This window comes from Durio zibethinus, chromosome 9 (genome assembly GCF_047325235.1).
Source record: "Durio zibethinus cultivar Kanyao isolate XHJ-2024 chromosome 9, ASM4732523v1, whole genome shotgun sequence".
Classification (NCBI taxonomy): Eukaryota; Viridiplantae; Streptophyta; class Magnoliopsida; order Malvales; family Malvaceae; genus Durio; species Durio zibethinus.
Genome location: NC_143170.1, coordinates 4,865,632 through 4,885,964, shown reverse-complemented (window position 1 = coordinate 4,885,964; position 20,333 = coordinate 4,865,632). Strand labels below are relative to the sequence as shown.

The 20,333-nt window shown below is 34.0% G+C and overlaps 1 pseudogene across 1 annotated transcript in view; it reads right to left on the bottom strand.

Annotated features, from left to right (window-relative positions):
- The window catches only part of LOC111308416 (uncharacterized), a 28,665-nt pseudogene extending 8,548 nt beyond the window's left edge, over window positions 1-20,117 (bottom strand). Inside the window, exons 1-13 of the transcript XR_016344881.1 lie at window positions 19,552-20,117; window positions 19,366-19,461; window positions 19,126-19,283; window positions 18,767-19,040; window positions 18,153-18,353; window positions 17,990-18,068; window positions 17,235-17,314; window positions 17,061-17,112; window positions 16,692-16,845; window positions 16,469-16,556; window positions 15,527-15,629; window positions 15,316-15,403; window positions 14,137-14,234 (exon numbers count right to left, since the gene is read on the bottom strand). The product of XR_016344881.1 is annotated as an uncharacterized LOC111308416 (transcript). The remainder of the gene's footprint in view (window positions 1-14,136; window positions 14,235-15,315; window positions 15,404-15,526; window positions 15,630-16,468; window positions 16,557-16,691; window positions 16,846-17,060; window positions 17,113-17,234; window positions 17,315-17,989; window positions 18,069-18,152; window positions 18,354-18,766; window positions 19,041-19,125; window positions 19,284-19,365; window positions 19,462-19,551) is intronic.
- Window positions 20,118-20,333: the final 216 nt, after the last annotated feature.

Sequence of the window (20,333 nt, the reverse complement as noted above, 5' to 3'; positions counted from 1 at the left end):
TAGCAAGCAAATAAGTCAAGCTTAGGCAACTTACTAATGTCCAATTGAATAAAACAACATATATCGAATAACCTACAATAATTTACCTAAAATCATACATGTTAGCTCAAAAACTTGAAATAAACAAGAGGGAGTGAATTGGTTATAATAAAAATTTCAAAATCACTACTTAATAATCACAAATTCAACCAAAAACAATTTATCTAAGCAAATAAACACAATGAATGAGAATAAACAAAAGATAGAATTAGAGAGAGGTTCGGTCCTTTCTTTAGGCCCCTACATTCTCTCTCTTAGCCTCTCTTGTCAAAGAGTTCAATCCACTATGTGTTAAAAGATACAAACTAGCTTCTTAAAGCTTTACACAGGCAACACCATAAACTCTTACGAGTTATCCTCTCCCTTAAGCTCACAAACTCACAATACAAATTTTTTGAAATGTTTTTGCAAACTTAAAGCACCTCTCTTAGGTTGGGTGTTTGCTAATTTGAAGTACACAACTGTATTGACAAGGAAATTTAGAAAAAAATTGATACAAGATTTTTTGCACTTTTCTCTCTTTGAATTGCTTTAAATGCTTGAACAAGATGGTAGGTGAATAGCAATAAGTTCTCTTAGCTCTTTTTTTTTTCTTGTTTTGCAGTGGAAGGCTTCATTTATAGGTAGAAAAAAGTTAAAAGCCGTTGCCTTGTATTTAATGCTTTAAACCTGCAAAAATTTCAGACAAAATATAGTCATTGGGGCTTTCTGGGACTCAGGGGATCAATCCCCTCCTTTAAGGGATTGATTGGGTCAACTTTGAAATACCCTAAAATCATGCATAAAAGGCCTTACCCAATCGATCAGGTAATGCACATGATCGATCTATTCTTGGGTGATTGATCCCCTATATGAGGGATCAATCCCTTTTGCTTATTCTCAAACAAGAAAAGCATTTTGCTTCAAAACAGATCGATTCCTTTAATGGAGGGATCGATCAGATAAGCTTGAAACCACAACCAATTGATCCCAATAGGGAGGGAATCGATTGATTCTTGTCAAAATTTTACGAAATTTGCTTCTGGAAGAAAGATGGATCGATCCCTTTGCTAGGGGGAGGGGATCGATCCCTTCTATCAAAACATGCATTAATCTTTTTTTGTTTCGAGAATTTATCTTGTTTTAGTTCTGAAATGACTTTTGGCAAAATAGAATAGTGGAAAAATGTTTAATTTAAGAATAGAAGAGATTGATTCAAGTTAGACAAATTTTTTGTTTTGTCAAATCAAAACTTTTAATCAATTCAAGGGCAACAATCTCCCCTTTTTTGATATGACAAAACAAAGTAAAAATTTTGCTTAAAAACATTTTTTCATTTGAAAAACAAGCTCCCCCTGAATTTAAGCATAAATTTTAAGGCAACTAAGAGCAAAACCAATGTCATTTTGTTCATACAATCAAAATCATCAATATTATCAAGATCATCAATACCATCAAAATCATCAAGGTAATTTTTTAATGCCATTATCTCTCCCCATAGCAAAAAAGATGAAGTGAAGCAAAGTAATTCAAGGCCACACAAACTCAATATGACAACTTGAGTTCACACCAATCTCAATTGCAAGTAAGATACCAATCATCAAACAAGATAGTAATTCACAAGCCACAATGTCACAAGCCGTATCATAATGAAAATGAAAGATAGATTTCATTAATCAAGTACCAAGGTTTGATAAAAACCACAATGCAAAGTGTTTTAAAGACAGATTTACAACATAAAAAGATGTGCAAAAACATGAGGAATGGCACTAGGAAAGCTCATTGAGGAGGACGCGAAAAATGAGGAGATTAATGGGGATGAGGAGAATGAGGGAAAGGCTGCCCCATGTGCTGTTGTGCAGACTGCAATTGCTTAATGTCGGCTCTAATTTGGCGAACTTGGGCAACTAGCTCATTTTGAGTTTTTTCCATATTTTCCAATCGAGTGTTCATACTCCCAACCACGGAATGCAGACTGTTCATTTGAAGCATAAGCATTTCTAAAGCTCCTTGGGTGTCAAGTGGTGAGGTAAAAGGTTCTCCTTGATGTTTAAGAATATCTGAAGTTTCATGCTCTTCCCCCTCTTCTTGTGCAGCCCTAATATCAGTTTTTCTAACTCATAATCCTGCTGCATTTTAAACATATCCCATGTTGTGCAAAGTACGAGCACCAAGAACACTAAATGAATCATTGAACATCATCTCCTTATCTCCTTTAGTATTGATATCCAATTTTCTCAAAAGATTATTAATGACAAACTCATAGACCAAGGTATAGTCCCTATTTTGCACTACCCTTATCATATCATTGAAAATGAAATACACCAAATTGAATTTTTGTTGATGCTTGATCTTATACATCCACCAGTAATCTTACTTTCTAATGGTTGAGTGTTGAGTGTCAAACGGTGCCAACACATGAGTGACGATAAAATGTAACAACCTATCATGCATTGACAATCTAGAAGCTTTAGTAGGAGCAACTTGTAAATTGTTATTTCTAAAAATATCTTGGGCTAGTTCCACCATGTCACACCTAGTATTGGTTTCTCTCTCATCATCAAGCATTAATACTTCTAATAATTGCTTGGTAACCATAATTTCTTTTTCCATCACATATGTTCTAAATCTATTAAGATAGCATCTAAGTGACCCTTCAATTTGAATACAACTAGCATTGCTATAAAATACCTTCATTAGATTCTCAAATAAAAACCCATCCATGCACAAGTAATTTATCTATCCAAAACTCTCAAAAGCATGTAAGAAAATTTTATAGATTGTAGGAATTCAAGTGAAATTACCTTTTCATGCTTGACTTCTCTATGTGCAAAATGTGTCTCATATCTTTCCTTTGCATCTGGATTAAAAATTTTAATTGAAAAAAGGCGTCATTGATGAGCTAGAAGCCTCCCTTGAGGGATTCCTCACTTTTTCAACAGTTACTTTAGTCTTGGAAGCCATGAGAATGATGGGATAATGGAGATAGGTAGGTTTATGTGAAATTGATGAGAGAATTGATGATTGTAAGTGATAAGAAGTAAACTATGTGGGGGAGAGGCAAGAAGGATGAATGAATATGGTAGTTTCAAAAGAGGATCAATTTCCTAAAGTGAAAAGAGGAAGTTGAGATTTTTGAGTGATTTGATGAGATTTAAGAAAGATTTTTGCAAGAAATCAAGTTAAAATGAAGAAATTTGCAAAAGATTTTGTTAAGAAGGATTAATTTTAAGTGAGAAATTAATGACAGTTCTTAGGGTTTGAAGAGAATGAGTTTGGGGAAGAAGAACGGGTGAAGAGACTGAAAGATCGGCCAAAGGAAAAGGGACCCGATTTGAACAAGCCAAAACGGTGCACATAGTGCCCATTATACATGACCTGATCGATCGGTTGTGATAGGGATCGATCGGTTGTATGTTTGCATTGGACCGATCGATCGGTTATAATGGGAGATCGATTGGTTCTTCATGGTTTTAGCTAAGTTTGGCTACTAGATGCATACCCGATCGATCCTGCCCAAAGGGGGATCGATTGGTTCATTTATGTTTTCCCTTTAATTTGGCTATGGGGAGAATAACCAATCGATCCATTCCAAAAGGAATTGATTGATTTTTGCTGTAGCATTTTTTTTTAAGGATTTAAAAACAATGTATCATGAGCATTCAAACATGTATCATACAATCATACACAAGCTTAACAAAAATATAGACATACATTTGATCACTCAAGATTGCAACATTCATCATAACATCAAGATATTCATTTTAAGGAGCATTCATCATACCAAGTTCACCTCTAATTGCATAAAATATATCCTTATCAAGAGGTTTTGTGAAGATATCAGCTAATTGATGCATGGTATCAACATATTCAAGCACAATATCACCCTTTTGGACAAGATCGATCGGGTATGCATCCAATAGCCAAACTTAGCTGAAACCATGAAGAACCGATCGATCAGTCCAATGCAAACACACAACCGATCGATCCTCCATCACAACCGATCGATCAGGTCATGTATAATGGGCACTATGCACACCATTTTGGCTTGTTCAAATCGGGTCCCTTCTCTTTTGGCCGATCATTTCAACCTCTTCACCTGTTATTCTTCTTCCCCAAACTCATTCTCTTCATTATAACCAATTGATCAGTCTAATTCAAACACATAACCGATCGATCCTCCATCACAACCGATCAATCAGGTCATGTATAATGGGCACTATGCACACCATTTTGGTTTGTTCAAATCGGGTCCCTTCTCTTTTGGCCGATCATTTCAGCCTCTTCACTTGTTATTCTTCTTCCCCAAACTCATTCTCTTTAAACCCTAAGAACTCTCACTCATTTCTCATTCAAAATTGATCTATCTTAATAAAATCTTTTACAAATTCCTTCATTTCAACTTGATTTATTGCAAAAATCTTTCTTAAATTTCGTCAAATCACTCAAAAATCTCAACTTCCTCTTCTCACTCTAGGAAATTAATCCCCCTTTGAAACTACCACATTCACAAAGGAGGGGATCGATCACCTGAGTCCCAGAAAGCTCCAACGACTATATTTTGTTCGAAATTTTTGCAGGTTTGAAACATTAAATGCAAGGCAACGGCTCTTAACTTCTTCCTACCTATAAATGAAACCTTACTGCAGAATAAGAAAAAAATAAGAGCTAAGAGAACTTATTGTTATTCACCTACTATCTTGTTCAAGCATTCAAAGCAATTCAAAGAGAGAAAAGTGCAGAAAATCCTACTTGTATCAAATTTTTCCTAAATTTTCTTATCAATATAGTTGTCTACTTCAAATTAGCAAACACCCAACCTAAGAGAGATTCTTTAAGTTTGGAAAACATTTCAGAATTGTATTGTTTGTAAGCTTAAAGAGAAGGATAACCCTTAAGAGTTTGTAGTATTGATTGTGTAAAGCTTTGAGAAGCTAGGTTGTATCTTTCAACACATAGTGGATTGAACTCCTTGACAAGAGAGGTTAAGAGAGAGGACATGGGTGCCTAAAAAAAGAATCGAACCTCTATAAATCTTGGTGTCAAATTCTCTAACTCTATCTCTTGTTTACTCTCATTCATTGTGTTTATTTGCTTATATAAATTGTTTTGTTAAATTTGTGATTATTAAGTATTGATTTTGAAAATTTTATTATAACTAATTCATCCCCTTCTTAGTTTATTTCAAGTCTTTGAGCTAACATGTATGATTCTGGGTAAATCATTGTTGGTTATCTAATATATGTTGTTTTATTCAATTGGACATTGGTAAGTTGCCTAAGCTTGACTTATCTGCTTGCTATAGCAAAGATAGATGAAATAAAGGAAGCTAAAGAGGGAATGAGATCATGTGGAAGTGTAATGAGCTACATAATCAATAAATAATAAATTTAGTATTCGTGCAGTAGAATTGGTGAACCTTATATGAAGTTTATTGTAAAGATAATGCTTGGTTTGTTTGTTGTGATGTTAAGTTAGCATGTTTACACGTTCTTATGCATGTGTTTGTGAGCTTTCCTCCCCCTAAGACAGCAATCACACATAGAGAAAAAATTTGAAATAATTGGCTTTTGGTTGATTGCGATATATATTAATGAAGCTATAGGTGAAAAAAACAGATGGTTCAAGATAAAAAAGGGTACATATATTTTGTTGGTATCAGAAAGATACGTTTTGCACGATGCTGCGTTTGATTGAGAAGCATTATGATAGAGGGCGTTCTTGCAAATTTTGGAAGAATCTGATTTCATATATTATGTGGGCTTGTTTGTTTGGTTTGTTTTGTTAGACTTTGCTTGGTATTTAAGTAGGTTAAAACCTAGATTTTTCAAACTCATGCATATATACATACATATATATATGTGTGATGTTAAACTTTCTGTTGCGTTTAGTCGATTGAGATTTTTTTTGAGTATTTTAATTTGAGAATACCTGTTATACACGTATATACATTACATGTTCCAAGCGGTTCCAGCTGTGTCACACAATTACCCAAAATTAATGTTAGTATGTTGGGGACAAATATTTGCTTTTGTTCATAAAGTTCTGAGAGAAGGTACTGCTGAAGTTCCAACAAAGACCTAGAAGGAACAACCTGGAAATATTGTTGTGTTTATAGGGGAGAAAATTGTTATAGCTGCTATAACAGTAAGACATTGCTAATTGACTTCCTCTTTTCATTTTTTTAATTTACGTTATTGTATGTTTGTGACAATAATCTTTGTGATCAAGTAATATATCAGATCAAACCCTTTTCAATGTACTTTTTATGGGCATTAGTATCATTTTATCATAGTTCCTTTCAATTTTGGTGGATTGGAAACTCTACAAATACATCTTGTGAACTAAACTCATGGAAGGCCAATAGATTGTTCTTGCCATATTAGATATATTTGATCTTAAGGAAATTTCAGTTATTAATACCATATTTGGAGCTACCTATGTAATGGGTCAACTCTCTATATGGTAGTATGCACAAGTTTCCATTTTTGATTTATTTTTTTCTCCTTGTTAGACTTTGCAATCGATTCATAACTTTTGATGTTGCTTTATTCTTCAGGTTTTGGACGAATGCGTTCATACAATATTTGGATTTAGAGGAACTAAGGATCTTTCAGATGAAAAACTTTTGGATACCTAATTTACTTCTGATTGCATAAGGACAAAGAAAGTATCATCAGCTCTCTCATATGGATCTCATAGTTTGGAAGACACTAAAAAAGAACGAAATACATGTCCATCAGGAATTGAGCAGTGCACTGAAACAATTGAGAAGCACATGCTTATAATTCTATGGCATACTTCTACGGTTAGTTAAGGTCTTCTCCCCCTCGTCTCAGTTTTGCTGGATCACTAATATGCAGCAGATTAAGGCTTATTCAAGTTGAGTTGATTAACTTACCTTGATTTTTTTTGTTCTTACTATTTGTATTATCATCATCCTCATCATCATTTTGTTTTGTTCTTCTATATGCAATTAGAGGTGGATGCATATAATTCTCTTTGCCTTAACTTTCTCCTCTGAATATCTACTTCTTGGCCAATTATGTCATGCTGTAAATGATTCCTAACTTCGAGGGGCAAAAAAAATTAAAGCTAAAATATGATAATGTTGAATGGAAACACATTTGAAAATCAAAATTTTGAACTTGTAGGCAACTCTTGGAGAAGCTTAAGAATTCTGATTTAGTATGGATGGCCATTGGTACCATATGAGATAGCAAATGTTTTAACTGGTGAAATTTAACTGTTTAAGCACCACAATGTGAGAAGTATATAAGATTGATGACAATAAACACTAGAGGAATGAATAAATTTTTGATAACCTGTTATCTATAAAATTCTTTATTTTTTAACCATACTCAACTATCTGTTAAAACACCTAGAATAACTTATGATAGCTGCCATACCCTTTATTTTATTCCTTATCTTTATCTATTTGGTTGACAAATAGATGTTGAACAGTTGGATAAATTCTACTGCATGCTGCAGTTGTTGGTACTAATTATTTGTCCTTCGAATTAATTTTCAATGAAGAATATCAAAGAGTTAGATAAAACTTGGGGTTTTACTTTTTACATTGTGATTATTATCTCATTCAATTTTATTGAAGGTGGTAGGCACACATCTAACAAGATTCAAGTATTTTGTTATTACCTGCGTATGACACTAAACTGCTTTTTTTTTTCTCTAAAAGATTACAACTGCATTGGTAACTTATTTTGCTGGAATCACTTCCTATGTATTCTTCACTATCGCGAAGGAAAAACAAGACTTTTGTTGTTTCGTCTTTAGTAAGTCCTAATATAGCATTCTTTCAAACGTTTTGAACATGATCTCCAATAAAATGATGCTTAATTTCAATATGTTTGGTTCTAAAGTGTTGAATTGGATTTTTGGTGAGATTGATGGCACTAGTATTGTCACATTTAATGGGAATACGATCCACGGTTTTTCCAAAATCCTCCAATTGTTACTTAATCCACAAAACTTGAGCACAACAACTACCAGCCGCTACATATTTGGCTTCGGTTGTGGATTGAGCAACACTATTTTATTTCTTGAAAAACGAGCATATTTTCAAACAATTGACAAGTAATAGGCATGTAATATATGAGCATATTTCCAAACCATGATATAAGCTTTTTTTATCAATTTTGCATCCACCAAAATCCGCATCAAAATAGTTATGTAAAGCAAAAGATGAACCTTTCAGATACCATAATCCTAAATTAGAGGTATCCTTAAGGTATCTAAAAATTTTTTTAACAGCAGATAAATGTGATTCTTTAGGTGAAGATTGAAATCTAACACATAAACATACACTAAACATTATATCTGATCTACTTGCCGTAAGATATAGCAATGAACCAATCATAGACCTTTATAATTTAGAGTCAAACACATTTACCTCTTTCATCTTTATCAAGTTTTGTTGAAGTGCTCATAGTTGTTAAACAAGGCTTTGATTCTTCCAATCCAAACCTTATGAGCAAATCTTTGATGTATTTGGCTTGATTGATGAAGGTGCCATCTTTTGTTTGCTTTACTTGTAGTCCTAAGAAGAATGTGAGTTCTCCCATCATGCTCATTTCAAATTCACCTTGCATAATGTTAGAAATTCTTGATAAAGAACTTCATTAGCAGCACCAAATATGATATCATCAACATAAACTTACACTATAAGAATGTCCTTTTCTTTTGTTTTAATAAAAATTGTAGTATCAACCTTCCCTCTATTAAAACCATTTTCAATTAAAAAATTTGACAATATTTTATACCAAACTCTGAGAGCTTGTTTTAAACCATATAAAGCTTTTGCCAATTCATAAACATGATTTGAAAATTTTGGATTTTCAAAGCCGGGAGGTTGCTCTACATACATTTCTTCATTTATAAAACAATTTAGAAATGCACTCTTGACATCCATATGAAAAAGCTTGAAATTTTTAAAACATGAAAATGCAAGCAACATTCTAATGGCTTCTAACCTTGCAACCGGGGCATAAGTTTCATCATAATCAATTCCTTTCTCTTGACTATAACCTTGAGCTACCAATCTAGCTTTGTTTCTATCAACATTCCCATGCTCATCCATTTTATTCCTAAAAATTCATTTGGTGCCTATAGTGAGATGATCACTAGGCCTAGATACAACATTCCATACTTGACTTCTTTCAAATTGGTTCAATTCATCTTGCATGGCCAATATCCAATGATCATTTCCTAAAGCTTCATCTATATTCTTGGATTCAATATGAGATAGGAAAGCAACATAATTACATACATTATAAAAAGATCTAGTTCTTATCCCTTGAGTTGGATCACCAATAATTTTACTATCTTTTGACATATCTCCTTTCTCTATGGTGATTTAGCTTTTTCTCTATATGTTGTGGCTCTTCTAGAAACTCATCATCTTCCTTTTGATTGTTCTCCTCAATGTCAAGTGATGCATCATTGACATTTTCTTGAAATATACCTACATCATCATCATCATCATCAAGAGACACATTTTATGGGAAGTGGATTAGACTCATAAAAAATAACATGTATAGAGTCTTCAACAACTAATGTTCTTTTATTAAAGACTCTATAGGCTTTTGAATTCCAAAAATATCCTAGGAAAATCCTTTCATCACTTTTTGCATCAAATTTTCCAAGATCATCTTTTCCATTGTTCAAAACAAAACATTTGCAACCAGAAGAATGAAAATAACTTATGTTAGACCTTTTTCCTTTAAAAAGCTCATAGGGAGTTTTCTTCAAAATTGACTTAATTATAGCTCTATTTATAATATAACAAGAAGTATTTATGACTTCCACCCAAAAATATATAGATAAATTATTTTCACAAAACATGGTTCTAGCCATTTCTTCTAAAGCTATTTCTCTTTTCTACTATCCCATTTTGTTAAGGAGTTCTAAGAGCAGAAAAATTGTAGCTAATACCATTTTCACTACAAAACACATTAAAGCCAAAATTTTCAAATTCTTTTTCATGATCACTTCTAATACTAGAAATTGAGTAGCCTTTTTTATTTTGTATTTGCTTGCTAAAAGTGATGAATTTTTTCAAAGCTTCATTCTTTGAATGCAAGAAAAGAACCCATGTGAATCTAGTGAAGTCATCAATAATAACAAACCCATATTGTTTTCCACCAAGACTCATTGTCCTAATAGAACCAAAAAGATCAATATGAAGTAATTGAAAAGGTCTAGTAGTTGAAATGCAATTTTGAGGTTTGAAAGAAATTCTTCTATGTTTTCCTTAAGAACATGCATCACAAACCTTATCATTTTCATATTTCAATTTTGGCAAACCAATAACCAAATCATTTTGAGAAAGTTTTGAAATTACATGCATACTTGCATGTCCAAGTCTTCTATGCCAAGTCCAACTTTCATTTTCTTTTTGAGCCATAAAACAAACATTTTTAGAGGAAAGATCATCTAAATGCACCACATAAATATTTCCTTGACGATGTCAAACAAAAACAAGCTTGTTAGTTTTGATATCAATTACTTTACAGCACATGAATTCAAACACAACTCTAAATCCTTTGTCACATAATTGACTAATAATAAGTTATGCTTGAGTCTTTTTACAAGTAAAACATTTTCACTAGTAGTAGAAGAATTGTTACCAATGGAGCTAATCCCTTCAATTTGACCTTTAGAGTTGTCACCAAATGTAACATCTTCTCCACTCTTAGCTTTTAAATCCTTAAAAAGAGTTTTGTTTCCGGTCATGTGTTTTGAGCATCTACTATCAAGGTACTATGGATTGTTCTTGCTTGAATTGGCTTTGTAACAATGCTCATCCACTTACAAAAACACAATTAAATTTTTGTTTTGGGTACCCAAATTTTCTTGGGTCCTTAAGTGTTAGCACTAACAATTTTTGTGCCTTTTGGAATCCACTTCATTTTAGTCATCTTATTTTGAGATGTGCTAACTCTTTTTGGAATCCACACTCTCCTAATGAGCTTACCTCTATAGGTGACTTTCTTCAAAGAACAATATTGTATAAATTGACCCAATTTATGACAATATGCATATATGCTAGATGAATCATTGGCTTAACAAGAAAATTATTTAAATGAGTCTCTTTGTTGCCACCATTATAGCCTAATCTATCTTTATCAAAGAATGCTCTTTGTGTTTCAAGCATATCATTGAGTTTTTAATGTCCCATATAAAATCTAGAAAATGAGTTATGCAAATTTTCATTTTTCTTAGTCAAGTCATTGACATTCAACTTTAAGAGCTCAACTTCCTTTTTTAAGTCATCATTTGCTTTAGTCAAGAGTTCATTTTCTAGTTTCAACTTAGAGATCATTTTCCTATATTTCATGTTCATGTTTTCAAATTCTATGGCTAATTCATCATAAGCATCTTGCAATTCATCAAATGTGTATGAATTTAAATCATATGGATTAAAAGTTACCTTGGGCTCATCAAGAGCCATGAGACATAGATTGGCTACTTCCTCCTCATTTGACTCATCTTCGAAAAAGTCACTATCACTCCATGTTGCAACCATTGCTTTCTTCTTTGGCTTTGTCATGTTTTGCCTCTTCCACAAAGGACAATAAAATTTAATATGACCCGATTTGTTGCATTCATAGCAAATAATTTGCTCATTTTCTCTTCGACTTGATTCTCCCTTTAACCATTTCCCTTTGTGGTCTTCTTCTACTTGAGAACTTGTTCATCCTCATGAACTTCTTGAATCTCTTTGCAAACATGGCTATCTTTTCATCTTCATCATCCTCTTCTTGTCCAAGATTTTCTTCATCTTCTTGAAAGGTAGATTTGAGAGCAATGCCACCTTTCTTGATTGGTTCTTGCCCCCTTTTGAGCTTCATCTCATAGGTAAGGAGAAAACCTATTAGTGCATCCAAAGAGAGAGTGTGAGGATCTTTGGACTCTTCAATTGCTGTCACTTTAGCTTCCCAACTCTTTGGTAGACTATTGAAAATTTTCTTCACCATCTACACATTTGAGTAAGTCTTCCTAAGAGCCTTTAAACCATTAATGATGTCAGTGAAGCGGTTTGACATCTCACTAATGGTTTCATCTGGTTTCATCTTGAATAACTCATAATCATGAGTGAGCATGCCAATTTTTGTCTCCTTTACTTGATTTGTACCTTCATGAGTGACAACTAACTTATCACAAATTTCTTTTGTATTTTCATACAAAAAAACTTTATTGTACTCATTAGGCCCCAATGCACAAAAAAGTATATGCATTGCTTTGGCATTGAGTTTAGCCATCTTTATATCATTTACATCCCATTCACTCTCTTGCTTGATCACCTCCCTACCATCCACCATTTTCATTGAAATTTGAGAACCATTTACAATGACCCTCCAAACTTGATAATCATTAGCTTGAATGAACAGCCCCATCCTAGTCTTCCAATACAAGTAGTTGTCACCAACAAAGAGAAGGGGTCTTACAATTGAATGCCCTTCACTTCCAATAGATGTTGCAACTATTTCATTTGCCATGAGACACACCTCTTGTTGGCCACTCTATTTGTTGTAGCTTGAGGATGGTTGTGCCACATTGATCACCATGTTTCTTTGAGCCAGCCACATTGATCACCATGTTTCTTTGAGCCATTTTCAGGATCACTCTTGGGTTGTTAAACCTAAAAAAAAGAATACTAGCTCTGATACCAATTGTTAGCTCAAAGACTTTAAATAAACCAAGAGAGGGGGTGAATTGGTTATAATAAAAATTTCAAAATCAATACTTAATAATTACAAATTCAACAAAACAATTTATCTAAGCAAATAAACACAATGAATGAGAGTAAACAAAAGTTAGAGTTAGAGAACTGGACACCAAGATTTATAGAGGTTCGGTCCTTTCTTTAGGCACCTACGTCCTCTCTCTTAGCTTCTATTGCTAAGGAGTTCAATCCACTATTTGTTGAAAGATACAACCTAACTTCTCAAAGCTTTACACAATCAACATCACAAACTTTTAAGGATTATCCTCCCCTTAAGCTCACAAACTCACAATACAAAATTTTTGAAATGTTTTGCAAACTTAAAAAACCTCTCTTAGGTTGGATGTTTGCTAATTTGAAGTACATAACTGTATTGACAAGGAAATTTAGAGAAAAATTGATACAAGTAGGATTTTCTACACTTTTCTCTCTTTGAACTGCTTTAAATGCTTGAACAAAATGGTAGGTGAATAGCAATAATTTCTCTTAGCTCTTCTTTTTTTCTTGTTCTGCATTGGAATGTTTCATTTATAGGCAGGAATAAGTTAAGAGCCGTTGCCTTGCATTTAATGCTTCAAACCTACAAAAATTTCAAACAAAATATAGCCGTTGAAACTTTCTGGGACTCAAGAGATCGATCCCCTATTTTAGGGAATTGATTGGGTTAGCTTTGAAACACCCCAAAATCGTGCAGAAAATGCCTTACCCGATTGATCAGGTAATGCACCTAATCGATCCATTCTTGGGTGATCGATCCCCTATTCTTGGGTGATCGATCCCCTATGTGGGGGATTGATCCCTTTTGCTTATTTCAAACGAGAAAAGCATTCTATTTCAAAACAAATCGATCCCTTAAATGGAGGGATCGATCCTTTTTCTGAAATTTTGAGCTAGGAAAACATTCTGTGTAAAAAAGTGATCGATCCCTTTAAGTAAAGGATCGATCAGGTAAGCTTGAAACCACAACCAATTGATCCCTATAGGGAGGGGATCGATTGATTCTTGCCAAAACTTGACGAAATTTGCTTCTTGAAGAAAAATGGATCGATCCCTTTGCTAGGGGATCAATCTGGTAAGGGAGAGGATCAATCCCTTCTATCAAAACATGCATTAATCCCTTTTATTCCTAGAATTTATCTTGTTTTAGTTCCCAAATGACTTTTGACAAGATAGAAGGGTGGAAAATTGTTCAATTTAAGAATAGGGGAGATTGATTCAAGTTAGGCAAATTTTTTGTTTTGTCAAATCAAAACTTTTAATCAATTCAAGGCCAACAATACAAACTATCTGAATATAAGTACCAAATCGTGAGCCACCAAAACTCCACATAATTAACCAATACATTAAATGCTTATAGCTTTACTTGAAATTACCTGAAGTGCTTCAAAGCATATCATTGTGTTTCTTAGTCTTGCAGAATGTTGAAGTAATGTAAAAAGAACACCTGACTTCTTATCAGCCTCCACAAAACCTGGAATAGGCTTCAAATATATTTCCAAGGTCAACTTAGCAAATAATTGTAAAAGAGAGCCAAACAAAAAAAAAAAATTTTTTTGCTACTTGAATACAACACAAAACTCAAGAACTAAAATGAGCCGATGCAAAACTGGAATGGAGTCCGTACACACAGAAAGGTCTATTCACATCAATGAAACACTCAACCAAAAAAATAAAATAATAAAATAAAAAAAAGAACTCAAGGATTGATTATCATCGTTCATTGAAAGAACCAAAGGAATAACACACTCCCATTCAGGTGTCTTTGCAATGTACCAAAATAAAATCTCCAATTATAAATGAGATAGGGCAATAATTTCTCCTCAAGGAAACATTTCCATGAACCATGTGCGAAATGTTCAGCGGGGACTTGGTTCACAAAATTGGGGAAAAGCAAGGTACTATTGGCATTATTCTCAAACCTCTTAGATATGGCGTCCAATGCAATGATGTCCAAACACTTACACATACATATGGAAGTTCCAACATTTTCAATTAGTAGAATAGTGAAAAACTTATTTAAAAAAAAAAGAGTATGACAGCATGCAAGGATACATGAGGAAAGTGATAAAGGTAAAAAAACTAATCTTTTATGAAAGACATGTTAGTGATAATACAAAATGTTTAAAAAACAAAATTGAGCACCAAGAACAAAAGGTTAAGAGTAGAGTTGATTCCTGTGCCTCCCTCTCTCTGACTCTTTCACTAGCATTCAATCAATCAAATTCCTCTCTCTTCACCTCAGCATGAGATGATGTTATAAAAGCATGTTACTAACTCCATGCTTTTAATTTTATTAACAAGGGTTTAAGCAATCAGCATAATGCGTTTTAGTAACCTTTTCATGTGAAATCAATCTCAACGATTACCATACATGCTTAATTAGTTTCACAAACTGAAATCCGTCTCCTCCCCCCTCTCCCCCGCCCCCCCCAAAAAAAAAAAAAAAAATAGGTAAAGCCTACCCAAAAAGAAAAAATAATTTTGCCAATAATAACAATTAAGTAAAAATTCATACAAGGTTTATAACTATTACACAATGAAAAGTGAGTAACCTGTCAACGCTTCCTCTAAGATCATTTCTTTGACTTGGATTGAAGGTGAAACTGATAAAGCAGCCGTCAAACAACTAATAGCAGCAACCTAACAAAAGAAGTAAGATAACCAAAAATTCCTGAAAATGCTGCCTATTCACACCATTGTAAGAGCTGGGCCTGATGAAGAGGGAAGCAAAAAATAATAAAAACAATTTACAAAAACCCTAACCTGTAGACCTGTCTGATCACTTTTGAATGGAAAACCTGCTTCAATCCTTGCTTGTAACGACAAAATTACTGTGGGCAACAATTCTCCTGGCATTCATGAATATCTGTAAAATTATAAGAAACAAAATGCAATAAATCCAAAAAAAAAAAAAAAAAAAACATATGCAAAGCTTTTCTCAAAAGATGAAAGGAGGCAACACATGAACTTAATAAAGGAGCAAATAAGTCCCTATTCAAGCATCTAAAGCATCCAATAAGAACCACACTGGATTTTCCTTATAGATTGAAACTCAGATTCTTATTCACCATTAAAATATTTTTGTGAATCAAATCCTTCATAAAATCTAAGTGAACCCCTGAAAATAGAATTGATTGAAGTATCTTGTTTGTTCTTATCAGTTTAGTGAATTGTAAACCTGTACTAAACTGGATTACAAAAGAGCATATATGTGTACATCATTTTGCATGCACAATGTGAAAGCATAATCTATCAGTATCCAAGACTGACCAGAATATCATGATATTGAGAGTGTACAAAACATGATTAGCAGAAAAGGAAAAGAGAGAGATGAGGAGGGGATGATATAAGGCCACTCAAAAGTTACAAAACTGACTTTGAAATAACCCCATCTTTTTATAATATCTCTTCACTATCTTTCTTTTTCTTTTTTCTACCTAGGTATAAACCACCTAGCCAACAATGTTCCCAAGGTTCTTTTATTCTGAAATACCACCTTTCTCTCTATTTTGCCACCAACAAGATTATACAGATCAGTGTTCTAATATCGGATAGAGAATTTGAGTCTGACAACAAGGTTCAGCATCATAAGAATATAAATGCAATAGAAAGCATTAACTGTGAAGGAACAAATTGCCAGCTAAAAAAGAAAGCAGAAAAAGTATTTTAACAACCATGAGAAGGTATGAGAAGGAAGACTCATACGGTGTGCATGATATCAAAAGCATAAAAATCTTGAATACCAACAACAGCAACCGACTATTAGTTTCGTGTTGAATTAAGTATAAAATACCTACATCACAAAGGAGACAGATAAAGATAAAACTATAGATTAAAAAATGGCAAGAAACACAAATAGAAAGTACCAAAAGCAAGCACGGTCTGCAAAAATACCAGTCATACTGCACAGCACAATTATTTCAAGTACCAGTATGCAGTTGCATTAGTATCTGGCCAAGAGAACTAGAAAGTGCCGTAAAAGATCCGCATTCAGTATATTCTTTGTATTCCACTACCTGAAGAAAAACAGTAGTAGACCCATCCATCATGACAGCGAGAGCTGAGGCCGATGCCATCTGTGCCTAGGCATCACAAAATTGCACATGTAAGTAAGAAACACCAGTGAGGTTAAGGAAAACATCTTCCAACTAGCTGATGTAAAGCAATAAATATCAATGAACACATCATAATCCAATGATTGTCAACTAAATTAAGTATGAGGCCTAGATGTTAAATAATTGGCAAAAAAAAAAACAGATTTTAAAAGAAAAAAACTTACAAACAATAGAAACTGTACCTTTAAGTAAGGATCAAATAGTAAGGATGCCATCAGAGTGCCTTCAAATTTCCTGCAGTCAGCTATGTGAAATAAATGTAAAGCAAAGACAACTTGCTACCAGAAAACAAAAGGAAGAAAAAAAGAGAATCCAAGGACAAATTAGCTCAATATGAAAAATATGGATCACATTACCTTGGTTGTAGTACATCATTGGTAGGCAAAAGCATTGTCCATTGAGATGTAAAGGATTTGAGGTCAGCTTGACAAAGATCCTTCATCAGGAACAAACACAACCAAAGAAGCCTCAATTAGAATTCAGTGTCAATTATCATTCACTACTACATTTCCCATTAATGAACAAAATGAAGCCAGGAAATGTCACGCAGCAAGCCTAATTCTATTCTGATATAAGAAATCCTGTAAATGCTGAGGAAGGACTTAAAAATGTACTGATAAAAGATTTAGGAAGCATAAAATAGCATTTTATTTATTTTTCAAAATCATGTGATGCAACTGACTGTATAAAACAATTTAAGTTGACTTCAAACCTAATTATATTCTGATATAAGAAATCCTAAATGCACAGAATATCAAATCAAACAAAGAAAACAAGCTATCCAAAAAAAGGATCCCTTCATGCCATATCAGTTTAGAATTCATAGTCATTCCTAATGTCAATTCATATGACTAATCAGTGAATTTAACAATTTCGAGAAGACTCGAGTATAATGTACAACCTAGGTTTAGGTATCATCCTCATTATGATGAGCATATTCCCACCAATTCCTAGATCAAAAACAAGATTTGCAACTTTCAAAGTTTTTCCACATTTAATATGGAATACTCAAAAATCACCTTGAACTAGGCTATTATAGCTGCAGAAACCTTGAAAAACCTAAAAATCAAAAGTGAGCCACATGTAAGAAAGATTGATGTCATAAACTTACCTGTACACAAACAATGGCAGATATTCTAACCTTTGAGCATCGAGAACTATTAATATCTTTAAGTGATCCATCATTGTCACTGTAATCAGAATCTGACAATGTAATATCAACAATAGAAGAATCATAATCAGAAGAACTCTGAGGATCCTGAGCTTTAGCCCACCTTATAGTTATACCATCCTTTTTGCACAAGTGTGGAGGCCTATACAAAGTATTATTTGTTCTTTTAGGCTCTTCTGAAGTCAACTTAAGACTCAGTGAACCAGGTTCTTTCTCCTTGCAACCAATAGCAGCACACGAGTTGGGGTTGGCTAGTAAGGCCATAAACAAAAAACATTCGCAAGTATGCCACAAAACTAGCCACCTGCATGTACATTTTACATTCATTAAGTAGCAAAGACAAAAAATAATTTAATAATTATGAATTAACATTATAGCCCTAAGTTGTAATGATTTACTTCCACTTTCAGAAATAGAACCTTTACGATCCATAAGAACCAAATGAAGGCAATGGAAAAGAGATGCATAAAACGTGTACGCAACAAGAAAAATTGTTTATGAATACTTGAAAGAGCAATATCTGTCTTTATTTTCTCAATTTCTCTTCACGGATAAGGGAGGCATGGGAGGGAAGAGTCATAACTCAACATGACAATGTCTTCAACAACCAAATTCTTGGATGCTAATAAGTCCATCACCTTCCTAAGAACCTAATTCAGAAAACTCAATCTTAGTGACTCGTTTACAGATGCCATCAAAGCCAAGTACAGAACTTACCTGAATAGTTGATTGCCACATATCAACCGGAAAAGAAGAACCAGTCCTTGAATATACTTCACCAAGAATAGTAAAGGCAACAGTTTGAACTTCCCATACACTACCATATCGGGGTAATTTCTTTCCCATTTCAACAGCACTCTTTTGATAGCCACTTGGACGATACAAGGAGATCAAATCCAAGTGGGAACGTGCATTGACATGGATAAGAAAATTGACCAACTGAATATCATCCGACAGAGAGCATTTTCGTTGATTTTCACAGACAAGATATCTGGGGACCAAAAACTTATCATTTTGGGCAAGCATGAAAAAAAAATTGAAAAAGGGAATATAAAAGCATGAAAATTTGAGTAAACCTGAGAGTTTCTAAGCATTGCAAAACTGGTTTATACAAAGCAGCATTAGAGATTGCTTTGTGAAGAAAAAAATCCGTCGTTTTGCCAAACGAGTCGAGAAGCAGAGTCCACAATGAGGAATTCATATCGAGAGAAACTCGACGACTGACATCATGGATCTAGGTAAACAAGGAAACAATCAGTAACTATATAACAAACAAATAAATAAAGGAAGAGCAAGAGTAATTGAAATTGAAATACCAAGTGGCAGGTGTTGGAAAAGGTGGGGATCAAATCTTGTTGAAACTGGGAGGCATTGGCAACAAGATGAATAAGCAATAATAGATCGGAAGTCACCTGAAAATAAAATTTGGAAAGCTTTAGCATCAAGTGAAAAGGAAAAGTAAAAATAAGTGGAATTCTTGAAAGAAAAAAGATTCCTCGTACGAAGGGAGTCGGGGGCGGCAGAGATGAAAGAAGAGTGAGAGTGAGAGAAGATTAGTGATTGGACAAGTTGAGGGATGGAAGGAGGGCTCGTTAGGCTTTTGTCTCTCAGAGTGATAAAAGCCACTCTCCATGACCTCACGCCTCCATTGACGATAATGTTGCCCCCATTGATGGTTTTCGTTTGGAAATTGTAGCCGATAATCGTTCAATGATCAAATAGCTTAAGCTCTTCCATGATCAATTGCGCGGCCACTCTTCTGTTTTTCCCTCCACACTTGATATTTTCCTGTGAGTAGGACTATGGCGATGTGCGTCATCGTTGAGAATAAAAGTGAGAGAAAATTACCATTAGACCCAATCAACCAAAAGTGAAGGAGAGCCCAAAAAGCAAAGAGAGCCCCAAACAAACACCAAAAATAGGCCTAGTTTCAAGCCCAAATAACATACCCGACATTCCCCCATGTGGAAATATGTGTGGAGCGTTTGCTTAGTAAAAGAGATAGATAAGATTCTTTCAAAAAGAGAGAGAGAGAGAGAGAGAGATAAGATCTGGTGCGCAAGAAAAGAAATGAGCAATGGCAGTTTGGATGATAATGTTGTTGTGTTTTGCGTGTGTTTGGTAATTGGAAGATCCAAATTCCTAAAGTGTAAGTTTGGTAAGTGAGATTTCTTAGGTTGGGTTTGAATGCCCAGGGTTTCTGGGCCAACCACCTAAATTGGCTTATCTCGGCCCATGGTCTTCGCATTTCGGTTGATTTAAAGGAGATCTGGCCAGCAATCTC